At 40.0% G+C, this 12052-nt stretch overlaps 1 protein-coding gene across 6 annotated transcripts in view; it reads left to right on the forward strand.

Moving 5' to 3' along the window:
- RAB2A (RAB2A, member RAS oncogene family) overlaps window positions 1–12052 on the forward strand; it is a 75227-nt gene that overhangs the window by 1397 nt on the left and 61778 nt on the right. The window lies entirely within an intron of this gene.

The following is a 12052-nucleotide window of genomic DNA, read 5'->3' on the forward strand; positions in this document are numbered from 1 at the left end:
GGCAGATTGAATAAGTAGCACAAGAAGCATGTTGATTGCTGCCTAAAAGAAAAACGTTCTGCTGTAAACAGTCTTTCAGCAAGGCTTTTTGGTGTGCATGTGGAAACGGGATAGTTTTCTGCGTAAAATCCTGGATAAAGCAGTGTTTTGCACATGTTCATAGTGTGTCTATATGCTTTTTTAAATGCTGTGGCATACTTGAAGGAAGTGGGGTTCTAAAGCCTACTGGCAAATTTTGATTGAGGCTGTAACACTGAGATTGGAAGAGGGAGTTCACCTTAACAGCTATATGAGTGGGTTTGAGAAGTAGAGAGAAGAGTGATTATGGACGTGAAGCAGTAGTGACGCTTCAGATTAGCCTTTACAGGTTGCCTTCGTTCAGCTTACTTACCAAGCATCTGCTGTGGGTAAAGTATTGTACTGGGAGTAGTGGGGCTACAAATATTCACAAGGCGGTGCTCCCTTCTTTTGGAATTTGCCCTCATGCAAAAACAGTCCCCTGACGGTTCAAAGGGACGACATTCTTTCTTGCCATTGCTACCGTTACCACCTAGTTCCGGCACTGAGCAGTTGACCCTGGACTGTCCACAGCATTTGCTTTCACCCCACTCCAGCTCAGGTGGTATAGTTGACTGTCAGACTAACCTTCCCCAAACACAGCTGTTCGGAGGCTGTTCCTCTGTTCACGTTCTTTAGTTTGACCTTCAGGGAACTCCATATTTTAGCCCGTGTTTAACTTCTCTAGCCTTTGTTCCCAGTATTCGCGAGTCTCCACTTTCCTCCTGCCAGTGAGGCCCTGTGCTTTTTCCTGGTCTCTGCTACCCTCTCTGCTTGGAGTGCCTCTCTGTCGAAATTCTTTCATTCCTCAAAGTCTCACTTGAGTCTTTTGTAATCTTTCAGAGTCAATGTTTATTAAGTTATTTTGATGTGTCAGGCCTTCCTGGTATCCTGGCTGGAAGTGACCACCACTCCTTATCTGGATGTATCCCACTTTGTATTGTTCTTCTGATATTAATTCCTGACTGTTCTGTAGACACTTGTGTAGACATTTATAGTTGCTTATATACCTCTTGAGGGCAGAAAAGGTGTTTTGTATGGTTTTGTATTCCAGGAAGAGCCTGTAGAAGATGGACGGTAGGCTCCATACATTTAATTAAATTGATGAAAGAACAGCCAAACAGGCCATAATGTTCCTACTGATATACATTAATAACTTGACAGAAGAATTTTTTAGTCCAATTCTGCCACTTTCTTACTACTATCATTAACTTTGGCCAAAATCCTTTACTATGTTTTCTTAATTCAAAGTATACCCGTAGTTGTAAGGTCCACTTAATGTGGCCCTCCCCACACACAAAAAAATGATCAGTAATCAGTAGTGGGAAATCCATCCTGATTTTTAAAAAAGTCATAGTGTGAAAAATATGCATTTTAGAAAGAAGGAAATCACTGTTTTTCCTGATTCTCCCTTTCCCTAGCCTGTGAAGCAATCATTATTAGCCTTCCCTTCTCTCAGTAGAGAGCTAAAATGAGGACAAATGTGGAAGTACCGCACACATTTTCCTTTCCAGAGTTCCCTCTTTCACAGAAGAGACTTTTAAAATGTTTTACATGATCATGATACTGTTGAAATGTTCGTTTTCTTACTGCATGGCCAAATGTAGTTAAAATATAGCTTTACAATTTTTCATTGGTAATGTCTTGTTCCTGAAAAATTGTTTAGGAAAATGTGTCATTTAAACCTAGATATAAAGTGGAAATTAGCTTTTAACAAGCCTGGACTAATATTATAAGCAGATAATTATAAAGTATAGAGGGAGAGAAAAATTGTAGTAAACCTATAATTGTTGCTTCTAAAATTCTGGCGTCTGCCTTCCATTTTAATCTCATCACTAACCCTCCCTCCCCTTTCCTGCCTTTCAGCTAGGCACAGAAAAGCACAAACCTGGTTGTGTTCTGTCTGAAATACCCTTTCTTACTGTGCTCCACTCCCCAAAGCCCCACTCCCAGCCAAAGTGAAAAGCAGGTTAGGCCAGAACTTTTTCACCTGAGCAACTCCTATTCGTTCATTCTTTTAAGATGATAACAAACCCCACCCGTCCCTGTCGCCTGGTGCTGGTCACCTCCACTCTTCCTCCTCCTCTGCCCACCTCCACCGTTTGGTTTGGTTGGCTTGTTTTTGTTTTTGTTTAAACTCTTTCAGGGACAAGTGCTATATAAGTAAATAAACAAGACCAGCCTGGTCACACATTATCATATCATCTGAATGCATTTTCTAATTTGAGATATAATTGACGTATAGCATTGTATTAGTTTCAGGAACACAGCCTAATGATTTGATAAACGTATGTATTGTGAAATGATTACCACAATAAGTTTAGTTAACATCCATCACCACACATAGTTTGAAAGGTTTTTTTTCTTCTGATGAGACCTTTAAGATATACTCTCTTAACTTTCAGCTCTTCAATACACTGTTGTTAACTATGCTCATCATGCCATACATTATATCCACAGGTGTTGTTTATCTTATACCTAGAAGTTTGTACCTTTTGACCACCTTTACTACGTGTATCTTAATTTTTTTGTTTGTTTGGAAAGTTTTTGGCTTTGTCTTAAAAGTAAGGGTAGGCATTCTGTATCAGAAATGTTTAATAGGTGAGTGGATGGGCGCTTGGGGGAGGTGCTGCAGGGCTTTACCTGGGAGGTGATATTTGAGCTGAAATTAGAATGCATAAGGATTTGCCAGGTGAGCAAAGGGGAAATGTCTAGTACGTAATTGGAAGTACATGTTTGCAGCTCAATCAATGATGGTTTTAAAAGAGAGAGTGATATTGGGAAGTTAAAAACAGAGCCATACTGTGGGCCATTTTAGAAAACTTTGAGTGTGAAAGAGAAGGAAAGAGTGAGTTTAGAGTTGGCTGCAGGATCAAGTTGGCTGGTGTGTGTGTGTGTGTATTAGGATAGGGGAGACTTGAGGTTGAAAGTTTGAAAATACAAGAGAGAGGGCAGGAGCAAAATCCCAGAGAACTTGGGGAAGGAATGGCATTTGATTCTCCAGAGCGTTAGGGCTGTAACAGAAAGAAGACCTCTTCCTGTGGGAGACTCAAACTTGAGTTTCTTTAGATTCTTGTGAGTCACCTAGGGTGTTCGTTTCATTCTTTTTTTTGAAGGATTCAGTGGCCCAACCCCCAGCGATTTTGATTCACTAGACCTGAGGTGCAGCTTCTTGTTACAAAATCTGAGGCCAGAAACGCTCGCTAATCATTTTATATAATTATATGAGCAAGTTTGTTAGATTATTTTGGAAAACAAACAGTAGGAAAACAAACTGGGAAATTGGGAGGAAGAAAAATTCCACTGAAGTTTTTTTTTAATTATGAAATATATCATGCATATAAAAACATATGCATGTTATATGTTTACACACTTTAAAAAGTAGTATTGAATCAAACACCCATTCCAGAGAAATACAGAGCCTCATCGTATACCTCTCCGCCAGGCTTCCACTAGCCTGAATTCTGTATTATTCCTTCCCTAGCTTTTCTTCACAGTTGTATCATTTACACATCCCTAAACTATATTGTTTAGTTTTGCCTGTTTTTAGATGTGTTTACTTGTTTTATTAAATGAGAGAGCTAAAATGTGCCTGAAACATACATTTTAACATCATCTAGAATTTCCTTGAAGTTTTTGCTTTATGCATGTTGTTTGTAGTCTTTCAGGATTTTTGACTGCCCTTTCTCTTTCTCCTTCTCTCCTAGACCGTTTATGTCCTGCTTGCTTCCCCTAATATTTATATTGCTCCTGAGACTTTCTAGTGAAGCGGGGAGGCCGTGGCCCTATTGTTCTCATTTCTTTTTCCCCTTCTCTCCTGGTGAACCTGCGTCCTCATCTCCAGTCGTGGCCCTCGCTCTTCTAGCTAGTGCTCTCGTCCTTTATGCCCGCGCTCCATTCCTGCGCCAACCTGAAATTAATTTTCTCCTTTATCTCCCCCACTGCTCCCCCTCCCCCATGTCATCTCGACAGCTCTCCTCCTCTTGTGGTAGCCAGTAATTTTGCTGTTTCACTTGAGCAGATCCTGATTTTGCCAGCTTAGCTGTTTTTCCCTCTCACTCTGGCCCAGCTGTGCTTGCTCCATTTTGTTATTCTCTGCTCATCCTCAGTCTGGGAGGCTGTGTCCTTTGCCACAAGAGATGCAACCACATACCGCCCTTGTCCCTCTTTCTGACTTTTTGTTTTCTGTGAAACTTCCCCATTTGATTTCATCAGCCTCGTTTATTTGCTGGTTTGAAAATACTCCACATTCTAGCTGTTATTCTTCACTTGTAAGTAAAGGACACGTGGCAAAAAGATGCTAGATTCCCTCTGCTATATACACCCGTAGACACCCCCTTTCATTCCTGTGGTGTTTCTCAACTCAAACGACTTGGGTCTCGTCCTTGGAGATGCTGTTTTAGTAGATCTGCAGTGAGTCCTGGACATCTGTTTTTTAAAAGCATTGTTTGTAGTGGTACTGTGACATTCCTCTCCTTGTCAATTATGAGCCTTTTTGCCTGTTTTTCTAAAATTGATTCTTTTCTAAAACTGTAAGATTTTTTGCTTTCTGGGATTCTGTTGAAGTAATCCCTAAGGCATATCCAGGGTGAATTTATATGGAATTCTCCATTACGTTAGTTCTTGGCACTCTGTCTACCTAGTAGATTCTTATGAGGGATTCTCCACACTTTTTATAGTTCATACACAATATCAAAAGCTTTTTATCTTTCAGTCCTTCAACTGGTATGTGTGAGGTTACCATTTCATAGATGAAGAAACTGAGCTATGTCCTTTGGGGCAAACTGTTTCTTCCCTCTCCCCACCTCTTCTGCTTTTCATAGCTATGATGTAACTCTAAGTTTCTCCAGTTCTGTCTTGAAAATGTTGCCATTTTTCAGGGGTAGCTGACAGTTACTTGTGTTTCTGGTCAAATCTGAGGGAGAAAATGAATATTGATGGATGATGCTGAGTGAAGTTCTTGAAGGCAAGACTGTGCCTGGCACAGAGTTAGTGCCTCAGAAAACGATGAATGTGTGCTAGGTAGCCTCTGCTGGTTAGGCTACATGCATTGGCCAATTTATTTGTCCTTGTTTCAGAAAGGATTTAAGGACACTTACATAAAAACTTTTTACAGTTTTTTTAATGCAAGTAAGAGAGAGCGTATTAGTTTCATGTTGCTAATGTAACAAACCACCATATTCTTAGCAGCTCAAACAATGCAAATTTATTATCTTAGAGTTCTGAAGCTCTACATAAGTTCATGTACATATCAGTAGTCTGATGTGTGTTGCACTGGGCTAACATCAAGGTTTTGGCAGGGCTGGGTACCCTTCTGGAGGGTCCTTGCTCATTCAGGGTGTTGGTAGGGATAGAGTTCCATGCTGAGATGTCCATTTTCTTGCTGGCTGTCATCTCTTCCCGGCTTCCAGCGTCTACCCACATCGTCACATGATTTGGCCCATGACCCTCTTCCTTCATCTTCAAAGCGAGCAACAGTGGATCAAGTCCTTTTATGTCACATCTTTTTTTTTTGGCTGTGTTGGGTCATTGTTGCTGCGCGCAGGCTTCCTCTAGTTATTGCGAGCCTGGGATACTCTTCATTGCAGTGTGCGGGTTTCTCATTGCGGTGGCTTCTCTTGTTGTGGAGCACGGGCTCTAGGCGCACGGGCTTCAGTATTTGTGACACGAGGGCTCAGTAGTTGTGGCAGGGCTCGAACCCGTGTCTCCTGCGTTGGCAGGCGGATTCTTAACCACCGCACCACCAGGGAAGTCCTATGTCACATCTTTCTGACTCTTCTTGAGTCATCCCATATCTGATTGAAGCTGGGAAAGGTTTTGTGCTTTTAAAGACTCATATACTTAGATTGGGTTTACCTGGATAATCCAGGATAATCTCCCATCTCGAGATCTGTAATCTTAATCTGCAAGGTCCCTCTTGTCATGTAGGGTAGCACATTCACAGGTTCCGGGGATTAGGGTGTGTATGTCTTTGGGGGTGGGGCATTTTTCTGCCCACCACTGCAGGCTGAGGAGAAGCAGTGGGTAGAAACAGTAAATACCCGTGTTGTGTATACCTTTTTGAAGTGGGCACTGTACTTAGTACTAAGCTGTGCAGAGAACCCTGTTTTCATTTACCTTAATTATAGTATCCATTTTTAAAAGTGCGTGCATTCATATACTTATTCCTTAATTGAGTCTTGAAAGGCATTTTCTTCTGATTCTTCTTAAAAAGAATACAGTGTAAAGTAGTGAAAAATGTAAATATACAAGTAATGTATTTATACACATAGGGCCTTTTCTAGTGGTATAACTCATTGAATCTGAACAGTAATATCCGTGAGGAAGGCTCCATTTTACAGGTGAGGAAAGGGAGACTTATTGTCCTATCACACAGCCATTAAGTGGCCAAGCTGGAATTTGAACCCAGGTCCTTCTGACTCCAGAGTCCATGCTCTCTCTCCCGTATGCATCTCCCGTATGCATCTCCCATATGCATTTCTTGATTCCCACAAATTCCATGTCACGGCTCTTGTGTTGGCTTACCAACTGCTTGGTCTGTTGAGTTGACGTGAGAGTACACAGTCCCTCAATTCCCTTTACTAAAACAGAAGCCACCTCCACTCTTCAAAACAGGGCAGAACTATTCTATGTAAAAAAAGAATAAAGTCTGTTCTCTGCTCCTCACAAGCTCTGTGAGCTTGGGCAACCTCTTCAGTCTCTGAGTCGCGGGGTCCTCATCTATAAAATGGAATGAATAAATGAGATAATATGTGTAACACTGACTCAAGAAATGGTTAATATTTCATCCTCATTTTTTATTCTGCTTCTTTGAATGTTTCAGTAATTTCCCCATATACATTTGAAAAACTAACCCAAACTTGACCAGTGCTGTACAGTGTTTGACTAATGCTGTTCATAACAGAAGTAATTTCTTTCGCCCTGCATGTGTCCTAATGTGGTGATTTTTTTCTTTTTTTTTTTTTCCACTTCCCTGCTTAGCTTGCTCATTTATGGCCAGCTGATACTTTAAAGAGTTTGCCATCCTTGACTCGAATTGTTGCTTTCCTAGCCTACGTTGGTGTTTTTTTGTACTTACCATATTTGTTTGCCACTAGATGTTTTATGGAAGGTTCCTTTATCAGCATTTTTTTAACAAGATTCAAAATTGTTTAGCAAGATTCATTTTATTAAGCGTCTATTTTTATCGGCTTTGCTTAATGTAGTCTATATGCCCATCCAATCCACTAATGATGTAGAAGGACTGATTTTGTTCTAGGAAGGACCCATTTGATTAAGAAGAACAAAAGCCTCCTCCAGCTAGCTGAAGAAGAGAGGTTTTGATAAGAATTTGAAGAGTGCTGAGGAATCCAAGAAAAACTGTGATCAAGTCTTGGGAAACTGGACACTCTGAAATCTTTGTTTTCCTCTCATGGCTTCTCTTTTAAGCCTTAAGATAATTAGGAATGTGTTTTTTGTTTTAAACCTATTTTTTCTTTTTCTCTCTTCTTTTAAAAAAACAATATTTTTTCATTATTAGTTTCTGACTTCATTTCACTTAAGTAATACAGACTGTGTATATTGATTCTTCAGTATTTGAGACTAATTTTGTAGCCAGGTACTTGGTCACTGTTTATGTCGCATGTGCGCTGGAAAAGTATATTCTTGGGTGTGTGGTGGGTTCAGGGCTCCATACGTGTCCATCAGAGCAGTCCTGCTAGTTGTGTGTGTCACACCTTCTGTATTCCTCATAGTCTTTTGAATTTGGGGGCGAGATGTAAATATCTCCTATTACGACGGTTGGGTGAGTTTGGGGGATTTTTTGTTTGTTTTGTAGTTTTTGTCAAATTGATTCCACCCCCCCACCCCCAGTGAACTTGAGGGCTAATTTGTAAGGTGTGTATGGGCATTATATCTCGCTGAAAAGTTAATTATTCCTTTGTTATTTAAGTTCCCCTATAATTTTACATGTTGTGTATTTGGTAGTATGCTTTTTAGTATTCAAGTATTTGATATTAATTTTAAATATTAACTTTTTGTTCATATTTGCCTAGTGTATACTTATTTTATCCTCTCTCCTTTTTCTTTTGGAATGAGGTATTTTGTTTGTTTTGTTTTGTTTAGGAAACATTACAGATACAGTTGAAGCCCATTGTATGCGCTTCACCTCTTTGTCCCTAGAGGTAACCAGTCTCCTGAATTTGGTGTTTATTATTCCTATGAAAGTTTCCAAATGATTACTACATATGTATATATGTATGTACCTATAAACAATGCACAGTATTTTTTTGTATTTTTTTCAACTTCATATTAATGGAATTTTACTGTACTTGCTCTGAAACTGTTTTGTTCAACATTATTTTCAGGGCTTTATCTATATTAATATATTTTGCTCTATTTTGTTGGTATTTATTGCTTGATCAGTTTAGTTTTCTTTATATTCCGTTGCATTCTAAAAGATAGCACTGCATGGGTTATTCTCATGCCTGCTCCTAGAGCACATGTGCTGAGTTCTGGAGATACACCTTCAAGTGGAACTGTGGGTGGAATGGGTGCCCCTCTTCAGCTCTACCAGCTAATCTGAATCACTCTCCAGAGTAGTTATCAGTCAACTCTAATTTTTGTTTCAGCCCTACTATGTCACTTTTTAAAAAAATTTTTTTAAGTATTTTATTTTTATTTATTTTATTTTTGGCTGCGTGTGTCTTCTTTGCTGCGCACGAGCTTTTCTCTGGTTGTGGCGAGCGGAGGCTACTCTTCGTCGTAGTGGCTTCTTGTGGAGCACGGGCTCTAGGTGCGCGGGCTTCAGTAGTTGTGGCACACGGGCTCAGTAGTTGTGGCTCGCAGGCTGTAGAGCGCAGGCTCAGTAGTTGTGGCGCACAGGCTTAGTTGCTCCATGGCATGTGGGATCTTCCCAGACCAGGGCTTGAACCTGTGTCCCCTGCATTGGCCGGTGGATTCTTAACCACTGTGCCACCAGGGAAGCCCTATGTCACTTTTTTTAAACCTATTTTTTATATAGCCCAGTGATATATTTTTTAAAAATTCAATCTGAGAGGCTGTCTTTTACTAGGAGAATTTAATCATTGGGGAATTTGAATTTTTATCTACTATTAGGCACCAGCCTGGTTCAACCATTCGCAGGGATCAGGGCATAGGTCACAGGCATGCCCCTTTGCCATGGGCTTTTGGGAGAGGCAGCACTTGTCCCACACAGGAAGCAGTATGGTGGTCAGATTTCCCAAGCATGTATAGTGTCACCTGCTCCTTATAGGGCAATGTGAAAAGAGGATACCTGCCAATAACTCTCATTTGTGCAGGTGAACAATTAATTTAGATTCCTGAGTTTTCTCTTTGTAAAATGTGTAAAGTACCGGCTAGTGCACTCTATAGGGTTATTCACCAGTGCTCTAGCGCTGGTTTTTGGTTTTTTTCCCCTAACTTTGTAGCTGTCTTTGAAACGCAAGTGTCAGTGATTTGTTTCCCTTTGTTTATTTACAGTTGATAAATCAGTGTAAGTGGTGCCTTTATGCTTGCTCTGTGGCCTCCAGCATTATTAACATTGATGGATGGCTCCCCCTTTAGCATTTGTCCACCTTTAGCAATAACTACTATGCATCTAGAAGGCAAACAATATATTATTCTAAGTCCTTTCTGGGTATTTTAGCTTAGACAGCACTCTTGAAAATTGTCTAAGAGCCTGGTATTTGTAATTAGAATATTACAGCTCCTCTGCTTACTTGTCCCTTGGTAAAGTTCAGACGTCTTCAACTTCAGTTTTCTCATCTAGAAAAAGTTAGTAGTAATGTCTGGCTTAGCTACTTCACAGGATTTTCTTGTGAGTTTGAAATAAACATTGTGCACAGATGCCTTTAAGCTGCAAAGTGCTTCATTAATAGCAATATTTTAGAGATAATTTTTTCTAATTTGTTGAGTACCCTAAAATTTAGTTAGTTTGGGAGGTCTTGCCTATAGAAAAAGCTGTTCACCATGCTGACCTCAAACTGTAGTTACTTGAGTTGAAGGAAGCAAGAGCACATGTTAACCTGCAAAATGGCAGTTCTTTGATCCTGAAATTCTTTCTGGACTGCATAAAAGAAAACGTCTTTTCCAAGCTCAGATGTCCTCATGAGCCACTTGAGATTGAGAAGAATATCAGGTAGGAGGTGTTCTTTTTCAGCGGTCTTCAGGAAGGAGGTGATAAGGCTGATAGTGGGCTCCTACACTCACTCTTGGTACCTTGATATACCTCTTGAATGCTTTCTCTCAATTTTGAACCCTTTTGGAAAGAGGCAGTTCTGTAGATCTACAGAAGTCTTCAGTATAAATGAATCTGTTGATCAAAGGTTATCTTCTTATCTCTTTGGACGAAGTATTGTTGTTTCAGTTTAAACCGTTTCAAAGGGCAAAGTAAAAGTACATGTGTCCAAAGTCACTTACGCTCAAAGCTTTACTTGATACAAAGATTAATAAATAGGGAAATTAGTTACAAGTTAAAGCAGTAGTAGTTGTGTGCCTGGTGAGTTGATTCACCAGTCCTTTAAGGAAGGTATTTGTTACACTTTTTCAGGATAACCTTTGGTATGGCGTGAAGAAATTCTTCTGGTTTTGCAGCTAAAAAGTGGATTTTTAACTGGTTGAATGACTATCCGTAAAGGACTTCCCCATGTAGGCAAGCTGGAGGGAGCATGCTGCTATATTCAGTCCTGGATTTTTATATTTCGTATTGGCAAGAACTTGGATAAAGTCCACTTTGGTTGAAAGAGCTGATGTGTGGATTACACCAGACAGAATCCAAAATAACCTTGACAGCCAGAATGATTGGCTAAATTTAGCAAAATGGAACTTAATAAAAATGAAGTGAAAGCCCTATATTTACGTTTAAAACAACCATACAAATACAAGATGATGGTCACCTGGTTAAATAGCAGGATATGTCTAAAACCTAAAAAGTTTTACATGACTAGATTCAGTGTGAGTCAGATGAGTTATAAAGCCAACGAAGGAATAAATGTGGCTCTAGGTTAGTAGAAGTGTGATGTACAAACAAGGTAGGTAATGGTTGTACTCTGTCAGGACTCAACTGCAGTTCGCTTATGGAAACTCTTATTTCAGAGGGATATCTGCACGTTGGAGTCTGTGCTCGGAGACCAGTCAGGGTCTCTGTCAACCATTACATTTTAGGAATGGTTGAAATAACCGAAACATTTTAACAACAACAAAAAAAAAAGGCAAAGGAAATTATAATAATGACCTTCAAATACTTAGGTGACTGTCACATAAAAAAGGACTTAAACTTACCCTTTGTGGCTTTTCGCGGACAGAACCAGGACCAGGAAGAGAAGACTGCCTGTGAAATGGAGAGAGTGTGTTAAGTGGTGAGTTGGTCTGTTACCGAGGCTGTGCAAGCAGAGGTTTGACTGACACATTAGGGCTTGGAAGATAGTATTTATGCAAACAGTAGGGGACTGGATTCGAATTTTTTTTTCTTTTTAAAGAAATGTAAGATACTATGTGAGCATTTCCTGTGCTGGAGTTAGAAAAATGAACAAGACTGCCCCACCCTAGAGGGGAGACCAATTTGCCACAGAGATTACAAGATGATGAAATAGAGATGTGTATGTACAGAGAGTACTAAAGGAGCATGGAGAAGGTTCATTCTGACTGGAGTGAGTGGCTCATGACAGATTCGGATTTTCAGTAAACATTTATTGAGCACCTACTATATGCTGAATACTGTTCTATGGCTTTCATATGTTTCTCACAGTAATCCTAGATAGCTCTTGGCCACATTTTACAAATGATAGATCAGATGTGACTTGATCAGGCATGGTCTCGTTTGTTTGAGAAATTTTCCACCTAATAATCCCGTAGAATCAGTTTGTACTTTTGCCCCTATTTTTGTATTTGTTATGTGTGGAGAACAGAGAATTGAGCTGAGCTCCTCAGTCTTTTATTTTGCCAAGAAGGGCAGATGACTTTATACCAGGAACGTGATCCGGAGTGTGACCGTGTA

This window comes from Lagenorhynchus albirostris, chromosome 17 (genome assembly GCF_949774975.1).
Source record: "Lagenorhynchus albirostris chromosome 17, mLagAlb1.1, whole genome shotgun sequence".
Taxonomy (NCBI): domain Eukaryota; kingdom Metazoa; phylum Chordata; class Mammalia; order Artiodactyla; family Delphinidae; genus Lagenorhynchus; species Lagenorhynchus albirostris.